The 21,692-nt window shown below is 33.8% G+C and overlaps 1 protein-coding gene across 3 annotated transcripts in view; it reads left to right on the top strand.

Annotated features, from left to right (window-relative positions):
* Nucleotides 1-471: 471 nt before the first annotated feature.
* The window catches only part of ZBTB20 (zinc finger and BTB domain containing 20), a 795,186-nt gene continuing 773,965 nt past the window's right edge, over nucleotides 472-21,692 (top strand). For all 3 annotated transcript variants that reach the window (XM_061193112.1, XM_061193110.1, XM_061193108.1), the window contains exons 1-2: nucleotides 472-511; nucleotides 2,525-2,619. The gene's annotated coding sequence lies outside the window, so the exon portion shown is untranslated. The remainder of the gene's footprint in view (nucleotides 512-2,524; nucleotides 2,620-21,692) is intronic.

Here is a 21,692-nt window from a genome sequence, read left to right as displayed (position 1 = left end):
TGACCAATCACGACTCACTCTAGTCCGGTCTGACGGGCTCTCTCAACCAATAGCCTCCCACCTCTCGGATCACTGAACGACGAGATATGACTGACCTCTCCAGAGTGGACGAAGGTGCGGCGGAGTGATGGGGGGGAGTGGGAAGACTGCTGACCAATCGCCTGTTAACAGTTCTCTGAGCGAAGTTTCCATGCTCCAATGGGTGTCTGAGATAGCGGATTGGGCCTCTTCTAGCCCAATCGAAGCTGGCAGAGATGAGGGAAGAGGCAGATGGGGGCGGGGACAGATGAGGGGAGGAGGAAGAGTGTATTTTGTTTATGGGCGGCAACCTCATGAGGGGCGTCCCATTCTTATTGGCTCACTGAAGCCAAGAGTGGCGTGAGGGCAACCCAATAGCAGGAAAAGATAGAGGGTTCGCGGCGTGAGGCGCCCAATGTGGGCCTTCTGCCGAAGAAGTAGGGGCGGGGGGAAGTTTAGGAGTTGAGGAAAGAAGATTAAAGAGCGCGAGGAGGTAACGCCAAAAACTCTAATTTGTTGTGGGGCGGGCTGGAGGGAGGGGTGTGTGCGTGCTGTGGGGGACGGGGCGTCTGCGAGGCGCTTGGAGTTGGGGGCGGTGGGACGGGAAAGGAGGGGCGCGGGGTGGGGTTGGGGGAGCGAGTTAGAGTGGCGAGCCCGCGGGCTGTTGGCCGGCCGAACACGCGCCCCCTCCCCCGAGCGCCCGCCTCCCCCCTCCCCCCCGGCGGCCCCTTCCCCCGAGCGCCCCTCCTCGCGCCGGGCGGCGGCGGTGGCCTCGCCTGACCCGGCGCGAAGGGAGGGAACGCGGGAGGTCCCGGGTTCCAGGATCGGGCGGGGCGTCCCGCAGCTGGAAACGTGTCTTCTGCCTTCTTTCTACTCCCCGCGTCTGGAGCTGCCGCTACCAAGAAGAGGAGCTGAGGGGGACTAGCCGGGGCTCAGGAGCTGCTAGAGGCGCCCGCTTGTCTTCCGCCCCCTCCCTTCTCGCCCTTCCCCGCTTGCCGTGGCTCTGGCGGTATCTGGAGCGTCTTCAGAGAACTGGGGGGCGGGAGGGGTCCTGGCCCAGAGCCGCTGGACGCCCCTCCAGACGCCGGAGCTAACGGCCGCCGCCTGCTTCGCTGCTACGACTGTAGAGAAGGGGGCATGGGAAGGGAAGACAGCTTTCCTTCTTTCTCTCCTCCTTTGGGCCCCTTTGGAAACGTTAAAAAATGTTTACGCTTTTTCCATAGCTGAGAGAAAACGGTTGGAAGCTTTTTGAAAGTTTAAAAGAAATGCACTCTCCTTTACATTGTTTAATGCATTACTGTCCGTGTGGCTTTCTGGTCTTCTCCCACCATCCGCCCCACGCCCTGCCCTCCTGAAGCTGTTAGCCTTTTTAAGGATGCTGAAGAGGCAGGAGACAGGGATTTTCTAAAAGTTGTATTGATAAACACACTTGTACAAACATATGCTAGGCACACACATAAACGATAAACATTCGCGAAAAACACAATATGGCGTACAGCTACACTAACTAGCGCGGTAATCCGCTGATCTCTTAACCCAACCCAGTTGAATGGGGTCAGTAGCAGGATGACAGTTCTCCAGTAAAAATCTGAATGAAACAGGAAGTAATTTGGAAGCAGCCCGTGGGTAAAGTACTGTCCTCACATCAGCATTGGCCCAAGCTAAGTTGAATTTGTGAATCTTCTAGTCATGTGAAAATTGTCTTAACTGCTTCTTACCATTAAAAATACCAAAATGTTGCTCAAGTGGAATTTTCTCACTGCGTGGTCATGTGTAAATTTCAGCTAAGAAAATTAAGAGACCACTCATTCCCCCAATGTTTTCAAGCAAGCTCTGTTCTACAGTTAGTATTCTTAACTTGTCGCTATTGAAAGTTTTAAAACATGAATTATAAGGACCGTTTTGTAAATACATTCTCTAGCTTTACACATTGAATAATCAGTTACCATCGACAAATTCATGAATGGTTTACTTTCTTACCTGTTGCTCCTAATCCCACGCACCCTTTGCTATCGCTTGGGAATCGTTAAAATACACCCTTCTACCCCATCACACCCCCACGTATAAATTTGACCAGTCCAATTTTGGCTACGTATTTGCATTTCTGTATTTCTTGGAAAAGAACAACAGCAAGAACAATTTACACTGGTTTTTTTTTTTTAATGCCCTTGTTTGCTCTTTGTCATTCTTAATCAGAATGTATCAAAGTTGATGCACATATAGTGCATGGTAATACCATTCACTGTGCCCTCTTGGAAGTAGTCTTCTCTCAAAGTTTTTGGTATTGTCCTTGAAGAATTGCTGATGTTATTCATTGCTTAGCGCTCAAGGTTTAATTCTTAAGGTTGGGGATGTGATTTCCATTGAGCTCAATTTTGGAGGGCTTTAGCCTTGAGAATACATCATGCTCAAACAGTGAGGAGAGGAAAAAAAGTGAGTTTTCTAGAAATATAATTATCTGCTCAGTGAGTCCAGCAGTTGGGTATTTTTGGTTTTGTGATTTCAGATCTCACAGACCAGTGGAATAAAGGCCTTTTGCATATGAAGATCAGGTGACAAGTTAACTGGCTACCAGCCTCCAAAGCAATACGCCCTTTCATGGTGAGGTCCCAATTTTAACAGACTAAAGAAAGAAGTTTAAGACTAAAAATTGTCAAATTTTATCCATTTTTAGGAAGAACTCTTTATGCTTACCTGTTCAGTTCATTTAAGATGCCAGTATTTTGAAATAACTACTATACCAAGAAAATACAGGTATAGTTAATGTGTACACTTGCTACTAGCAACTAGCTACTGAAAGACAATATGAGTTTAAGTGGAGTACTAGAGGAAAGAACAACTTACATGTGAGGGTTGTAATTTTGGTGTGTGTGTGTGTGTGGTAGGGGGAGGAGGGGTATTGTTCAGAACGACTAGTTGATGTGTTGCCAGTGTCCTAAGTAAAGTCAGGAAGTTTTTGAGACCCATGCATATACAATTGCTCTTGCTGTCAAATTAACACGACTTTGACTACTTGGTATAGGAATAAAATCCAAGGAAAAAGCCATTTTAAATGAATTACTTTTATCTCAGTAGTCAGTTTTCAGAAGACTTTCCAACCAAATTGGAATTCCTAGAAAAAATTAGGTCATTTTAGAAGAACAATAAAAGATACAACTAAGTTCCTATAAAGGATCTAAAATTTATAAACTAATTACAAATTATTCGAAATACCTTTGAATAAGTGGTAAGAAGAGATTCTTTAAAACATTTGGAATACAGAAGTGGAGCTTGATGGGCTCTGATTTATTCTCTGAAATAATTTTTTTTCTGAAATGGATTTTTAAATTCATCAAACTGTTCTAGACACTGTTCTAGATACTTGGGATGTAAAAGTGAACAAGAGATAAAATTACCCATGTGGAGTTTACATTCTAATGTCGCATACACTTTGGGTACTTCAGATTGCTAGAAGAAGGTATTTTTGGATGAAACTTTAAAACCTAGCTGTTTTCTCATTTGGGGGAATATGATTTGAAAAAGCTTAGAGAAGTTTGAGGGGCAGGGAGATTTTACCAATTGCCAATGATAAGAAAGGAAGAGCTTACTGTATTTCTTATTTGTACCCTTTGTTATTGTCATGAAATATTCTCCATACGTTTCAGTAGGTCTTTTTAACAGATAGGGGTCTTATTTTTTCGTAATTTTAAGCTTGCCTTTGAAATAAATAAAATGTTATTTTATATTAAAAAAATTCTGTGTCTTGGAATTTACTGTAAAATTCCTGTGGAGCTTTTGTCTTGTTAGCAAATTGTGGTAAACATAAGCTAGAATATCTTAATTTGTTTAGTTAGAATTTGTTTTAAGAATATGTCTGAAAAATCAAGTGCCTAAATCTTTTACAGTTGTGGTTTTATCAAGAGAAGGTGGAAACTTGTAATTAATTTATAGGTGACTTTAAAAAGAGAAAAAGAGAGGCCTGCAAAAAATGCTTTGTTATTTAAACCTTTCTTTCAAACTACAAAAGCATTTGATTGGCACTTCTCTGATTTAATAGACCATTTGTAATGCAAGAGGAACATTACAAAGTATTTTAGTATTACTTTAATCATTTAATCTGTAGGTGTAAAAATCCTAGGTTTCTAACTGAAGGAAACTTGGTGCCTGGTTAAGGGAGTATATGTTTTTGAAGCTGAGTTTGTTGCTTCAAGTAGTGGGTGTCTCACCTTTCCAAAACCTAGTTCATGCTTCTCAAATAACAAGTTCTTATTTTCGTTATTTTTCTCTATCACAGTGAGTTTTATTTTGTTAGTCAAATATGAGTTCAGTTCTTAAGTAGCATGATTTTTTTTTTTTTTACACACAATCCTCCTACCTACAGTCCTCCCATCCCCTGCTGTAAAGGGCTTGAATCTATACCTACACTAGATCTCTATGCTAATTTGTAGCATCAACTCTTCTAGAAAGGGTACATATTAATGCACTTTAGAGAACTTTGAGATTGCCTGTGGCTATTTGAGTACAGACCAGGCAGCGTCCGAAAGCTACAAATAGGAAGATTTAGGACAAAAAGCAGAGACTGTAACTAATAGAATATATTGTTTTAGCTGAAATCTTTTTTAAAAAGCAAAGTGGAAGAATGGTTAATAGAATGTTAAAAATTAAGAACTTTCCCTAATTCTAGTAAGGATGGTTGATCAATGTGTCCTTCTGTGCATGTAAGTATGTATTTATATATGATCAGTTTTTGAATAAAGACATATTTCATTAGTGGATAAATGATTCCAGTCCTGCCTTGTGTTCCTTGCATGGAAGGCATTCAAAGTTCCCAGGTGATTTTGTTTAACATACTCTGTTACTTACCAAACCTTTGCTCCGAGCAACATAGAAATACAAGCTAATTAAATCTTTGTAAATTTTGTAATAATTTTGGATTAAAATTTATTTTGGGAAGTTTTTTTAAAGCATGATTACTAAGCAGCACATAAAATGAATGAAATCTAAAGTGAAATCTAAACTGGATCCACATAATAAGATAGTTGAGAGTTTCAAAAGGGGTATTCATAGAGTAAAATATAAAGTCTTGACATGTCAAATTTCTATAGTAATAAAATAAAGACTAATTAATATTCATATTTTTAAGGTAAGTTAAGTATGTGTACAGTGCATTTTAAGTCAAAATTTGGGGTGTTATTGGCTAGACACAGTCATTTCTTTGCCAGAGATACTAGACTGTATGAAGGCTAACCATCTGTCAAGAGATAGAGACAAAGAAAGGTTTAATATACTAGCCCAAAATTTCCACAAACTTGTTTTGAATTGTATTGTCATTTTGTTTTGGCCTTCATATTCTGTGTTGAATATGCACTGGGTCAGTCACCCCACTTTGTTTTATGAACAGACTATTCAAGGTTTAGATAAGGTTACTGTCGCAGCTGATGTGATCTAGAGGCAAGATAAAATGTTTTGATTTTGCTTTCATGTAATGATTAAAAACTCACAAGTGGACCACCCATTAGCAGTTATACAAGTGACTTCAAGCACACTTATTTTCACCTACCCATTCTGAATTTTGGGTGTCTTAATTCTTTTGCTTTGTGTATTCAAGCCTCATAATTCAAACCCATTCCTGAGCTATTGGGGGTGGGGGGATGGAGGGAAGTAGCAACGGGAATCCAGATTGCCTGTTTTAGGTACAATATGGTGTGATGTGAAAGTGAAACAGCAGATTGGTAAGAAACTTTAGTTTCAAACAAATATAAACTAGTTTATTTAGTGAAGTCATACACAAAACAGTAGTCTCTATTGACAGGACAACTTTTTTTTCCAGTAACTTCCGCATCATGAAGTCACCATGGTTCTTTGGGCCAGCAGACTGTTTCTAAGGCATCATATAAGAAAAAAGAAGCCCTAATATTGCTGATTTTAATGATATACTTAGATGTGGCAGGCCAAGGAGTTATTTATAGCAGTGCTAATTATATCAATAAAAATAGCAATATTAATACTGTGAGTGTCAAAATCCATTCTTGACAGTATGAGGTAAACAGAACTATAGTCAAACAAAGCAGCCAGCCTGTCTCTACTGTCAGCTCATGAATACGCACTTCAGGAAAAATATACACACAGTTTAAAGAATTAAGTGTACTGATTTAATCTCTTTTTCAATTACTTTTGACCTTTTTTTAAAAAAAGATGTTCTTTATTTTAAATTCAAACAATATTAAAAAGACTTGGATTTTTAGTTTTGAAATTATTGGCAACCATTTTCTTACTGTCATTAGTAAGTTTCTAGAGACTTATTTATTTATATATGGTTAAGTACTTTATAAATTATCAGAAATTCATTTTCTTTGTACCCCCATTTTTGGGACACAAATTACCATCACAGAAGGAACCTCTAACAATTTACAAAATGAAACAATACAAAACAAAACAAACCCTACCACTACCATACATGTACACACAACCATAAATCTCTGGCTTCCTTTAGGCATTAAAAGAATATCCTTTTCCATGGTTTTGATTTAAGAAAGAGCATAAATTTTCTTTGTAGCTGTTTTTACTTCTAGTCAGTTTTTACAATTTTATGTTATTTTAAACTTATTTTCCTAGGAATATAAAATCCAGTAAGTAGAAGTCATTAAATCCAATGGTTTTTAGCTTGAGGGGACGTCTAACTTATCAGCCAATCCCTCATATATTTGATTTAATTCTTTCATTTTATTGCACATTGTCAAAAATTTCAGATGTAGAGATTGGAAATATTGTTTTTGGTATAATGTTACAAGCAACTAGTTGTATGATCTTAGGCATTTCACATAATTTGTTTGGATCTCTGCCTTAGCTTCCTTCATCTTCAGAGTCCCTTTCAGCTCTAATAATATGAGTATCTTTCTTTTGATACTTGAGTCTTTATTTTAGCTTTAGATAACGTGACTGGATGTGATGTGCAGGGGGCACCAGGAAAGAGTATATGTAAAATATTTGACTTTGATTTTTACTTTCAGTCCTGGATAGAAGTTTCATTTTAATGATACTTGCTTTCAAACATAGCATAGTAGTACAAGAGCCACAATATTAAGTATTGATAATCTTTTATAGTTGGTAACTGTAATGTCTATTAGTTTACATAAATTTTTACCAGCTCACCTTCACTCATGTAGATATATTGGCAATAGAATTTATAAACATGATTCTTTGCATTTTACTCTGCATAAAGTTGCTTAACTGGAGAAAGCAGGTAATAATAGAATGAATTAACTCAGAGTTGTTTTCTAATTCTATAAAATATATGGATAGATAGATATATTCGGAGAAAAAGGTAAACTTGGTTTTTGTGCCTAATTTTTAAAGCAAAAAATAAATATACTTCAAGTAATCAGGAGCCATCTCCATATAGATCTTATAAAATTGGTAATTTTTAACTGCTGCATTTGATTTTGATCCTACATTATATCCATCCAGGGGTAGATTTACATAGGAGGACTGATAAGATAGACAAAGAACGTTGACTCTGTTTTGATGAAGAATAGTGGGAAGAATCTGAAACAAACTGCATGCAATTTGTGTGTACCTGCTTGTGGGTATTTAATTAATGATGACCTCAAAGTTTTCATTTAGAATTTCACTCTCAGTTTCTTTTTAATTGACTCACATTCCTTTTGCTAGTATGAATGGTAGTGAGAGGCTCAAAACCGTCAAATCCTTTACCTATTCACAAATGGAAACAGCTATCTGGAGAAAGCTATATAATCCTTGGTTCCTTCCCCTTCCATATACATATCCATCGTTCTTGATACTGCTCATAACATTTTATAAATTACCTCATAGACGGAATATACAACAAACGCGACAATATGTTAGATAATGCTAAGCTATTTGGGAGAAATGGCAAGAAAAATTTTAGATCAACCATAGAGCAAAAAAGGTGGTATGAGTGCTTCAATGCATGCAAATAAGGGGGAAAAAACGTTCTAAGAGATATTTAGAAGGGAAGCTGATTTTAGACTATAAGTTAACTGAAACCCAGCACATGTACTGAGGAGTTAATGTAGACTCTTTTCTAAAGGCATTGGTACCAAAAAGACTGGCAAAATTATTGGTTGTAAGCATAGTGAAAGAAAATAAAATACATTCTGTTCTTGTATTAAACAACAGTAGCCAACATGTATGAGCACTTAACTCTGTACCAGACATTGGTTATATCTGAATTTTTTTCAGTTAATTTCATAATCCTATGAGATAGGCACTTTTATTATGTCATTTTTAAAGATAAGCTAAGACTCAGAAAGGTTAAATAACTTATTCAAAGTCACACAGCTAGTATATAACAGTTGGGAATTCAAACTCAAGTCCAATTCTAGAAAACCTAAGCTCTTAATCACCACCTCATCATGCCTCTCTTCTGGGACCATTTTCACTTAGTACTCGCCCTGATTAATACTGGTAATTTTATTTCAAGAAAGGCATAGTGGATTTGGAGAAGATTCCAGAGAAAGGCACAAAGTGAAAGAGCTTAAGTGGGAGGAATGGTTGCTATGGTAAAGTTTGTTTTTAAAATTTAACCCTTCAGTCTAGAAGTACAACTCCTGTGAGGGAGTTTATCTGAAGGTTTTAACAGAGGATGGACTGGGTAGCCACTGCCTGATTTGGTTGGATGGACAACAGTGGAGCTGGGTAACAGATGTCAAAGCAGATGGAGGAAATCATGAGTAGGAACAGGTCAAAGAGAGCTTTAGATACTGGCAGTACTGGGAAGGCAGAGGTCGAAAAGAAGACCTAAATCTAACAGGTTGAGTAACCAAGAATCGGGATCATGCAGAAAAAAAGGGTGAGGCAGAACAGAAACAGAATATATTCAAAACTTTGGTGAATCCTACTGACTTTGAAAGGCCCTAACATTTATTGTTTGTTGTTTGCACCCTTAGATTTGTTTCAGAACCAACAGCTGGCTTAAATAGGGGCCACCTAGAGCCTGGGATACAAAGACTGCTATGGTTTTGGCACAAAAAACATGATCATCAATACTAACTTAGAATTAGGCAGTAAGTTTAGATGCATTACAAAGAAATGCAATTTAGCACAGAAACCTATGTGATAAACCTGAGAATAGCTGTCATTTATTGAGTACCCGCTGTGTACCATTCAATTCTGAAATCACTGTTTCTGGGGGGCATTTATAGTACAAGTTACCGTCTGCTGTCCAGTTTTCAAATATAAGAAAACATCTGCTAGCTTTTCTGAGGATTTGATGGGTAAAACAAATTATACCTTAATTTTATTTCATTTCATTTCGTAATTTAGCTTTTGATATCTCCTCTTCCTACATTCATGGAGCCAGGCTCTACCAGGCTTAAGGTGGAATAGAGTGTAGACTTCTCTTATGTAAACTTTTCCTTCAATTGTCACTATACTGAAAGAAAGGTTCAATTTTATTTGATAGGATAAATGCATTTCTATCAGAGTAATCGGTTCAAATGATCAGTCCAGGTAAAGTCAGTGTACATGAGTTTGGATTATGTTTATGATTGCCAGCATGAGTTAATAAAAAGGGAATTATATAAGCTTTTAAAGTGAATTTTTGTCATTTCAAATAATTTTAATGACATCAAACCAAATACAAACAGATGTGTATGCCATGTATACATACTCATACCCTTTTTCTACAAGGTACTGGAGACTTCAAAAGTTTTTAAGAGATAATATTCATTGTTGAGCTATATTATGTATATATATAGAGGTGGGGAAGAGTTGGATTGTCTGAATGGAGTCAAAGAATAATGGAAGAGCTATACTATCACTTATGTGTCTTCAGTTTTCCTTATTACAATATCTCTGATATTTCCTTCAGACTCTTATTTCTAGTGCATTAGGAAATATATTACAATAATCATTTTGTATGTTTCAAATTGATACATCACTAATACAATATACTGTGAAGTTAGAAAGATAATCAACATTCAGTTTATGCATGACACCTTTCCCCTTCAGGTTTATTGTCACTGGTACTCTTTTGTTCTCGTTCTTTTGACATCTGGTGGTATCTAGTCTTTTTAACAGCTATGTTGTTTGCATCCTCCCTTCCCGTCATATATCTCACCCTTAGAGAAATACCTTTGAAAACTCACCCTCTCAATAATCTTTCTTGTTCTAGCAAAGGGTTGAGAACAAGGCAATATTATGTTGAAGGGGTGATTTGAGCTGAAAAGTGAACAGGATTCCAGACCTTTCTGATTCAGGTATTTCACATAACAGTCCCAACAGTTGTTATAAAGTGAATTGCTAGAGTGTATAAAAGCCAAAAATAAATGGTTGCTGTTTTTCTGTAATTTTGTGTTATGCATACCTCTGTTTCTATCTGTTATTTGTGTAATGATGAATTTTATTATGCAAAAATGGGTGCATTCATTCTTTGACATTCATCACCCAGGAGAGATAGCATTCAGAATTATACTACACTGAACTGCAGATCCTTAAGAGCAGTACCGTATTTTATTAATCTTTGAAGCCTTAGTGCTTAGCACAGTACCTGGCACACCGGAGGATTCAATGTTGATTAGACTCTTTTGTAGCTGTCCTAGTAAGATTACTTTGATTCTTGCTTACCAGGCTATTCATTCCTTATTTTCTTTTGACTGGTTCAAATTTAGCACTGTTACAATCATTAATACCTATTACAGGGTTTCTCTGTACTTTTCTAAGACCCAAACATTTTTACACATGCTCATGATCTTTTATCCTTTTAGATACTTAATGAAATTCTGTCATGGCAGAAGTTCCAATAAAAAATTATATTTACCGTGATTCAGAAAAGAAATATATCAGATATCGCCCATCAGTGGTAAAGCAAATCTACTACAATCAATTCAGGATATTGTATTAAATAGAGTACACAGAATTACATTACCTAGTGATTCAAGGGTGAAATCCAAATTTCATATCCTATATGATTCCTATCTGGATAGTAAGACAAACAGTCCAGAATATTTTTTTTTTTGCACTTAATAGATTATAATGAGATTTTGAGCATTTTATATGAGCTTCCTAATTCTTAAAAAGATAAGTTCATAAAATTTCACACAATTAAAAAACAGAGCTTTAGATTATTTAACCTTATTATCTAAGTTGTTTAGAAGTCAGTCCAATGAAACACTTTAATGTTATTGACATTATATCCTTAGCTCTTCTAGAAAGCAAAAATGGTAATGGGGCTATGAACAATATGGAGGGTAATGTCATGTAAACCACTGTGTAGGGTGCATGTTTCTTTCCTATATAACAGCTAACATGCTTTTTCATATTTATAAGACCTGCTAGTTAGACAGTGGGAGACTTACATGATCTGCCAAAGTCATAGTTTGTCTCTCTACTAACTGAAGCTATAGCAAATTGATTTGAAGTTGTTTCCAAAACAAAAGATAATTATGTCCTGGGATAATTAAAACTGGAGTCTCATTAAAGCGTACTTCAAGTGATTAGTAGCTATGGTATATTTTGGAATTTGTATCTAAGAACATAAAGAGAGCATATTGTTGTTTTTGTATATTCAAGAATATGCTTTCTGAGGAAAGTATTGATTCTTGGAAATAATGATAATGAACTCCCAGACAACCCCAGACCCACATACCTCTCCCCTTTCTCAATATTTTTAAAATTAAGGATTCTGAAAACAAGGTGACCTATGTATGGCCATCTTCCCCTTCACTTCCAATTCCTGACTGTCTTTCTGAATCAAATCGCTACTGAGATCTGTGAACAATTGCTGTGACACCTTGGGCAGAGAAACACTGCTTTGAAAACTTCTACCATCAATTGGGCAAGCAACTAGAGAATAGCACTGAAGTTCAGGGATAAAGATCAGAAAACAGTAGACATTGTAAAGAAGAGCTTGGGCTTCAGAGGTCTGTGAACCAGTATGGGAGAAAGTTAATATCTGCCTATTTTATGTATCCAAGTCTCCCAACAGGCTAAAAAGTCAGAGTAGCTGAATGTGCTTGCTGAGTTTTCTCTGTCCCTGAGGCTGAAAAGAAATTCAGAGATAGGGCAACAGTGATCTACCTTCTCATGCCTTGGCAGGGAACTGGTAGACTGTCTACATTTCTTTTCTCCAAGTGTTATACTTCTGCCATTTAGGATACTCTGACAACCAGACCAGAGTTCCAGTGAATTATCAATGAAAAATAACAATCCATCAAAGGGGAGCCAGTAGTGAGGGAGAGAGGAAGATCAGGCAGGAAAATTAGAGTACATACTCCAAGCAACTAGTACTATTGGCAAAAATAAATGAAACCTGAATTTTGAAATATATTAAGAGCACTTAAGGACATTCAAACAAAGAACAAAAAAAATTCAGATACTAAGAAAAACACATCTCAATTGAGCGGCTCAGTGGAAAAATCGGAGGAGAACATGGTCACTGTTGAAACATGAGTCAGTGAACTGAAAGACCAAGTGCAAGAAATATATCAAAGTACATAGCACAAATAAAACATGATGAAAATATTGAATAAAAAGGATGAGTCTTGGAGGATAGTTTAGAAATCAAAATGTGAATAATAGGAATTATAGAGGGAGAAATAAGAACAGAAGGAGGAGAGGTATAATTAAATAATAGAAGAAAATTTCTTTGAGCGTAAGAAAGATCAGAGTCTGTGGATTGAAAGGGTTTATTGATTTATGGTCTTGATTGAAAGAAAAGACACAGTTCTGAACTCTAAAAATAAACTGAAACATAAACTCCCAAGTAGAACAAGTTTCTCCTATAAAGAGGAGAATTCAAAGTATCATAGAACTTCCTATTTGTAACAGGAAGCAAGAAGATAGTGGAATGACATCTACAAACTGCAAAAGGAAAATGACTACAGTCCAAGAATCTCAATGCCCAGAAAGTTGTCATTTGCCAGCCAAGGTGAAAGAAATACATTTAGGGAAAACCAAGAACTCAGAACATATAATTATTATTCCCCATCCAAGAAAATGTCTGAGGATAGATTATAAGCAAACAACAAATGAACCAGGACAAAGATTTCAAGATGAAAAGGAAAGGAAATAGTGGTAAATAATGAGCATTTGTATGTAATTGTGTGTGTGTGTGAGTGTGTGTTGTGTGTATAATTTCATTTAAGAGATAAAGATAGATGGCTAGTAAATGTGTAATAAAATAGACAATTTCAGACTTTTGAAATAAAAGGATCATACTTATGTAAAGAAAAATTTTAATGTACTAAAACTGTCTTTTCAACACTTAGTTGTTGGAGGGAGTAGACAGGAGGAATGTAAAAAAGGAGGAAAATGAGTGGTGGGAGATGAGAGGAGGAAGAAAAGAGGAGAAAAGTGAATGTATCCTAAAGATCTCATTTATTTAGGAGAAAGGGGTGGAGGATAGAACCTCTTGGTGGGGAAAAAAATTGTCTTAGATAGAAAGATAGATACATGAAAAAATATATATATATACATCTGTTAGAGTAGAGAAAGGGAAGGTTAGCATGATAGAACATAATGTAGAACTTTCATAGCAGCAAGGAGAAAATAGAATGCAGAGCCACTTGATCAAACAAAAAAATATGGAAAAGGGAAATAAGGAAACAATAATGTAAGATTAAAAATAAATATAAGTAATTGGAAGATATAAAATTAGGCACATTATTACATTTAATGTAATGGACTAAATTCTCCCATTAAGAAAACAGATGTCAGATTGAATTTAAAAACATAAGCCACTCAAATTATATTACAAGAAAAACACCTGTGTCAAAATTATAAAGAAATGTTGTTTGTAAAGTGGTGGACATAAAAGACATCAGGCAAAGGCAAACAAAAGGAAAACAGAGAAACATGAGTGACAGCATTGATATCAAAAAGGGGCACTGTAATGATGAAAGGCATAGTTTATGAAGAGAATAACCACATAACTCTGTATACAGCAGGCTTATTTATAGTAGATAAGTATGTTAAGTAAAAACTATTGGAAAAGTCTAGACAGCTCTGTTAAACACATGCAAACAATGACTAAGAGAAATGGAATACTGTAACTCAGAGGCAATATATTTGTAGTATCTGATATTCTTGAAATACTTTTAAACATCTCTGTGCTTGGCCTCAAAGAAAACTTTATAAATTTTAGAAAGCAGAGATTTTGCAAGCACATCCTCTGATTATAAGCTAGTATAATTAGAATTTTAGAAGTTTTTCTAAAAGGTGACAAAAAATTATTAATTATTTAGAAATTAAAGAGAACACTCCTAGATAACTCTTGGATAAAAAGGAAGTCATTTGGAAAACAATGAAAAGGAGAATATTTTATGTAAAAACCTATTGAAAACAGGTAAAGAGATTGTCGGAGTAGAGTTGATAGCCTTAAAGGCCTTCATTATTAAGATGGAAAATAAAGGATTATCTAGTAACTTTAAGAAATTAGAATAAACACTAATATGAGAGAATAAAAGGAAATTAATTTTTTAAAATATGAAATTAATGGAATGGAAAACAAAATGTAATAAAAAATCAATCTAAAAGCTGGCTCTTTCAAAAGACAATATAATACATAAACTCCTTGGGAAGATGAAAAAGCAAAAAAGAAAATGAGGCCAGTAATTCCACTCTGAAGTGGAAGAGAATTGAAAGCATATGTTCACTTAAAACTTGTACACAAATGTTCATAGCAGCAGTTTCATTATAGCCAAAAAGTGGAAGAAACTCAAATCAAAGAAACTCTCCATCAACTAATAAATGGATAAATAAAAATGTGGTGTATGCATACCATAGAGTATTATTCAGCCATGAAAAGAAATGACATACTGATACATGCTACAACATGGATGAAACATGAAAACACTATGCTAAGTGAAAGATGTCAGACACAAAAGGCCACATATTGTAAGATTCCATTTATGTGAGATGTCCAAAATAGGCAAATCCATAGAGACAGAAAGTAGATTAGTGGCTGTCAGTGCTGGAGGAAAGGAAGATGGGGAGTGACTGTTTAATGGGTATAGGATTTCCTTGTTCTGGAACTAGATAGTTGGTGATGTTTATACAACCTTTTGAATGTACTAAAAGCAACCACAGAGTATACTCTAAAATGGTTAAAATGGTGACGTTTATGTTATATGAATTTTATGCTAATAATAATAAAGTTTACAAACAAGAAATTGAGCAAAAATAGATACTAGTTAGGGATGAAAAAACTGAAAGGTTTGACAAAACTGAAAGGTTAAAAAAAAGAAATCTAATGCAACTCTATGGCAATAATTTTGAAACCCATGAGAAACAGAACATCATATGGTCAAATGCAAATTATAAATATCGGCCTAAGAAGAAGTAGAAAATGGATACCTATTAGTACTGAAGAAATTGGAAAGCTAATCACACGTGATCACTTAAACTTAAAGAAATAACTAATTTTGATATAATTTAAAATATGCTAGGCCATTGAAAAATAATGAAATATTTTCTAATTTCATTTAATATCTAACTGATAAAAATTGTACAGAAATAAATTATAGTTCAATCTCACTTATGAAAGAAATGCAAAATTTCTATATAAAATGCAGATTAGCAAATAGTATCAGCATGAATTAAAAGAGTAATATACTAGGACCTAGAATTTTCCTTTTTTCTTTTGAAGTAGGAATTCAAGCATGATTCAACAACAGGAAATATATCAATATCGTTCATTACATCATCAAGTTAAAGGGAAAAATTATACATTCGTCTTCAATAAAATGGCTTAAATATAATATTTTTATTCACAGCCAACAGAAAATATAATCTGAAATAGTTAAATCTTAAAAATATTTCAATTAATATCAGATACTAGACAAGTAATTATTTATCACAATTATTTAACATTAAGTAGGGAGCTTTAGCAAATATAATAGTCAAAGGTATAAATAACACTAACATTTGTAGAGACTAACTTAACATGTCTTTTGGCTGATATCAGACCTAAAAATTTTAGAACTCTAATTTAAAAATCTAGAAAAATTGGTAAGATAAATTAAAAAGGTAGTTGGATAGAAAATAATTAGATGAAAATTGATAACTTTTCTCTGGAAGTAATAGGCACCTAGGAACCTTTTTTCCCAACAGGAAAAAATTATTTAATTTTCCATAGAAACACAAATTATAAAATGCTTATTAATAAAATTACCAAGAATAATATAGGACATGTATGTAAAAAAGAGGTACTATTTAAAGACATAAAACAAGATCTGATTAAAGGATGCACAAATTATGTTTTTGTATGGGAAAACAATAGCAAAATGTTAATTTTTCCAAAGTTAATACATTTATTTAATACAATTCCAATTAAATTTTTAGCAGGGATTTTTTTTTCTTTTTTGAGTTAGACAATGTTATTTTTAAATTACATAGAAGATTAAGTGCTAAAAAAAGGCAAGAAAATATGAAAAAGAACAGTGAAGAGGGATTTGCATTATACATAGTAGAACATATTACAAAGCCAGCTAATCAAAACAATATGTTAATAGCATAGGAATAGACAAATAGATCCATTAAATAGATTAGAGAATCCTGAAACAGATGACAATTTAGTTTGAAAATCATGAATCATTTAATTAATAGAATTGGCATAAAAGATTATTTTGTGGAAAAAAATGGAAGTATATTCTCATTTCGCACATTATACAAAAATCATTTAAGATGAAATGCTTAAATGAAAACAAAACAAAAAACTTGCCAAAAAAAATCTAGGAGACTATTTATAAAATTTTTTAACAATAGTGAAAATGCAAAAAGTTTAAAATGATTTAACATTGTTGATTGCATAAAAATAAAAAAAACTTTTATATAAAAATAAAAGTTATTAGAAAAATATAGATTTGGAAAAGTATTTATAATTTGACTTTTATTAACATGAAAGGTTAATATCCAAGAGCTCTTAGACAATGCTAAGAAAAAAGTTATGAAACAACCCAAAGTAAATGGAAAAGATAATTCACAGTAAAGCAAATTCTATTGGTTAACAAAAGAGAAGATGCTCAAATTCACTAGGGAAATTCAAGTTTAAGTAACAGTGATGTAATGTGTCTTAGCATTTAAAATTTCTGTTAGTCTGATGGGTTTAATATTTATTGCCAGTGGTGATGTGGCAAAAAGGGACTCTTACTTGTTACTGGTGGAAATGTGCTATGCTTTAACTTTTTTGAAATGCATTCTGGTAACACCTCTTATATCCTTTGATTGAACAATTTTATTCTTGGGAATATATCCCATAGAAATACAAGTATTGATATTTAAGGGCATATGAATTTTTTGGTTTCAAAGTTGTTACAGCTTTTTTGTAGTAGTAAAACTGGGGGGGAAAGTAATTCCATTAATAAGATAATGCTAATAAATAATGGAAATTCATACCATGGATTATAATGCAGTTATTAAAAGATGTGAATTAAAGATATCTCAGGTGATCTAGAGGAATTTCTGGAGTTATTGATAGAAGAGCAAGTTATAGAAAAGTATGTGTTGATGTTACATTTTTATAAAATAATGAGCAAAATCCCTGAATATGTATTTTGTATGTAAATATCTATATGTGTATATCTGCTTTATAGTAGAGTTATTTATTTGCAAAGGGAGAATATGGAAGGGTGCATACGATGTTGTGAAAATGGATTGCTTTGAATGGGAGGAACTATAGAGGGAGAGAAGCAGAGAGCCAAGCAATAAAAGGAAAAGAAAAATTGCACTAAAAACATGTTCAAAATCCTACTTATGCTTTTTAATAAAATTAAGTACATTTGGCTGTATATGTATTAAGAAGTCAAATTAAAGTGTTTAAAAATATTATGGCTACTTTTGATGGTAATGATTTCATATTTTTCAATATTGGTACCAAGGGATTTTTTTTATTCCTTTACAATTGCTGTTTATTTAATTTTGTATCACATGCTACTCGAATTTTCTACATGTTCTAAAAAATCTTTAGCTAATTGTCTAGCATTTCAGGCCAAATAAACTTAATGATTTATAGTTTGAGATCAAATCAAATTACATGGATCATCCCCATGTCAGGGCTGACATGCAGCTGATATCCCTTAGTAAAAGTTAGGTGGTATGTTTCACTTTGTTCAGTGTTCATTTTCTTTGATTGGTACCTTCTGTGTCAGTTATAAAATATTTCTAATATTACCCCATCACTTCACAAATTAATTATAACAACAATTATGAATGAATGGAAGACTTGCACGTAGAAGTTGCTTAATAAATAAATACTTTCTGATTGACATAATAGATTTTAAGTAATGATTTTACCAAGGTAATAAAGTGTAGAAATGAAAGCATTCAAGGGTGTTTAAAAATAAGACTAGAAGTCATGATTTCAGGCAAACCATTTGACTCCTGTGTCTCAGAATCTTAATCTTTAAAATAGTGTACTTTCATCACTTATTTCATGCAGTCTTTGAGGATCAAGTGAAGTAATAAATGTTTAAGTGCTTTGAAAAACATAATTCATTGTGCAAAGAATGTTGATGATAATAAAAATCTGAATGCAGCCATTTTTTACACTTAATGGACGTATATTTTGTATATATATACATATATGTATTTCAAGTTGCATGTTTGATGTTAAGCCTCTTGACATATCAGTAATAGAATGTATTACTGATGAAGCTGTCAAAGCCTCAAATGGACAAAACTGGGATCTATGGAAGGTGTGAATACATTTAATTGCTTAAAGTTTAAGATGAGTCTCCAGAATTTCTTTATTTTGCTGGTCATTGAGGGAAATTCTTTATTTAGGTATATCTCCTGATGTCCTCTGTTCTAGTATAGAGATATTAATGTTTTGTGGGAAGTCTGGGCCTTCATCTCATCTGGACATGATAATAGTGTTGTGTTGTGTTTTGGCTTAATAAATGGCCTTGGACAGCTAAACACAGTGGTGTAATCTGTTGTTATATTTCATTAGAAATCCTCTCCTTGTAATTTATAGCTGCAGTTAATAGTGACTATAGCATGAATACTTTAAATAGTAAAATCTTTATCATCTTTTAGTAACCAGGCACCAGATGTGCCATTGGCTGATTTTGGGTGTGTGTGTGACTATAAGGGAATACCTACATTATGATTTGTTGGTTGAAACTAATACTACAAAAGAGTAAAAACATTTACATTATTTTATTAAAGAAACAGTTATAATCTTAATACTATAGAGACTATACTATACTATTAAAGATACCTAGATTCTGTTTTGAAAAAATGGAATGGATGGACTTGTTTCTCTAAGTCTCAATAAATTATACCTGACTCTTTCCAAGAATACATTCTCATTTTAAAATTTTCTTGCCCCAATAATTTGGCTTTGACTTTTGCATAAATATTCTCACTATTTCACTAGTCTAATTTCCTTCAGTTAGTTTCTCTGCTATTCTTCCAGTAGTGGAGACAATGTTACAAGAAAGTTGAAAAGATAGATCTTAAAAGAGATCAATCTTTCTCTGCATTTCTTTAAATAGACCTTATTCAAGGCTAGTAGTAAAAACTACCTGAATTAGTTCTTTTTGATATCTTATATTTCACTTAATGAAGTCATTCTAATCAATATATTTGCATTTTCTATTTGTGTTTTGATTATCTTATCAAATATGAAATTAACAGCAATTGTGACATATATTTTAAAAAATATCTCTTCACTTTTGTCTAGCAATACTAGTGTTACTAGAGCAGAAGGAGTTTTTAGAATACTCTGTATGCATACTTAGATGTATATGTCATTGCCAGTCATCTTTTAATTCTGTTCTTCTCTGTCTCCATTCAAGAAAATTTCTAACCACCAAAGATTACTCCCCCAAATGCAAATTGCAGTTTGATAGGAAGTTGCAAGGAAATCTTCAAGTAATCTGTTAATCTCAGTCTTAAGAAACCGAAGTGATCATCTCTTAATTCTTTATTCTAAATTAAATTTTTTTATTGGAGTATAGTTGATTTACACTGTTGTGTTAGTTTCTGCTGTACAGCAAAGTGAGTCAGTTATACATATACATATATCCACCCTTTTTTAGATTCTGTTCCCATATAGGTCATTACAGAGTATTGAATATCATACCTTAATTCTTAATTCTTAATATTCTTTCAGTTTCTTATTTCTCAGGAAAGAAGTTTCTTTCACTTCTAAGTAAATCCTGAATCCCAGTATCTTTTATCAGTATCTTCCTCTTCACTTTGGAATGGACTGAAACAAAATCATCATTTCTTTTTTTTTTTAAATTGAAGTATAGTTGATTTACAGTGTTGTGTTAGTTTCAGGTGTACAGCAAAGTGATTCAGTTATACATATACACACATATATTCAATATATAAATGTATAATTTTTTTTCAGATTCTTTTCCATTATGGGTTATTAATACTTCCCTGTGCTATACAGTAGGTCCTTGTTGTTTATCTATTTTATATATAGTAGTGTGTAGCTGTTAATCCCAAACTCCTAATTTGTCCCTCCTTCCTTTCCCCTTTGCTAACCATAAATTTGTTTTCTATGTCTGTGAGTCTGTTTTGTAAATAAGTTAATTTGTATCATTTTTTTAGATTCCCACATATAAGTGATACCAAATCATTATTTCTTAACACTGTAATCAACTTTCCAAAATATGGCACCTATTATCCCATTCAGTGGTCAGGTTAGTTTACTTAGTTTATCTTTCAAAGTGTCTGAATTTCTTGAGTCACTGATGCTCAGTCTTAAAACCATGGTTGTTTTTATTTTTTCTATTCTTTTTTTTAAAATTAAGTCTTAACTTGACCAAATAAAAATTCTTATTTGTTTAAACTTTTACATTTATGGCTTTATATTTATTATGGCCTTGAACAGTATAAATCTTTTTAGTGTCCCTTGGACCTCTTGTTTGGAAATCAGTGGATGGTATAGATTACGGTCTGTGAAATCAGCAACATCCACATCACCTGGGAGCTTAGAAAGCAGAATCTCAAACCCCATCCCAGACTTAATGAATCATCATCTTTATTTTAATAAGATCGCAAGTCATTCATACATACATCAAAATTTGAGAAACACTGCTAAAGAATTTGCCATTTAAAAAAATTTGACTTCAGGTGCACAGAATTGGTTAATTATGATATGGTTCATAATCATTGTACAATTTATTATCCTCTTTTGTTTTTATTTCATTCTTTTATTCATTTGTTCTTTTTAATCAAAATAAATACCTGTAAACCCAAGACCCAACCAAAGAATTAGAACATTAACAATAATTTACATCTATCTGTATATTCTTCTCCTACTCGTATCAACACTCCCCTAACCAGAATTCTGAATTTTGTGTTTATTATTCCATTATTTTTGCAAAAAATAATATATATAGCTATACCACTTATAAATGTGTGACTAAATAATATATTAATATAATACTGTATTTATCTCCTAGAATATGCTTTTTTTTTGCTCTCAACATTGTTATTAAGATTCATCCATATTTTTGTAAGTAACTAATTCACACCATTTATTTTTAATTTTGTATTATATTCATGACATCATCACAGTATATTTATTATTTCTCCTGTTAACATACATTTGGGTTATTTCCTACTTTTTGCTAATACAAACAGTGCTGGTATAAACATTCTTGTATATGTCTCTTGGTGACGTTTGCAATACACTCTTTTCAGAATATACTGAGTTTGGAATTGCTGAATCATAGGGTATGTAAATGCTCAGT

Source organism: Eubalaena glacialis, chromosome 6, assembly GCF_028564815.1.
Source record: "Eubalaena glacialis isolate mEubGla1 chromosome 6, mEubGla1.1.hap2.+ XY, whole genome shotgun sequence".
Lineage (NCBI taxonomy): Eukaryota > Metazoa > Chordata > Mammalia > Artiodactyla > Balaenidae > Eubalaena > Eubalaena glacialis.
Note: the sequence above shows the minus strand (reverse complement) of the source record. Positions and strands in the feature narration are given on the sequence as shown.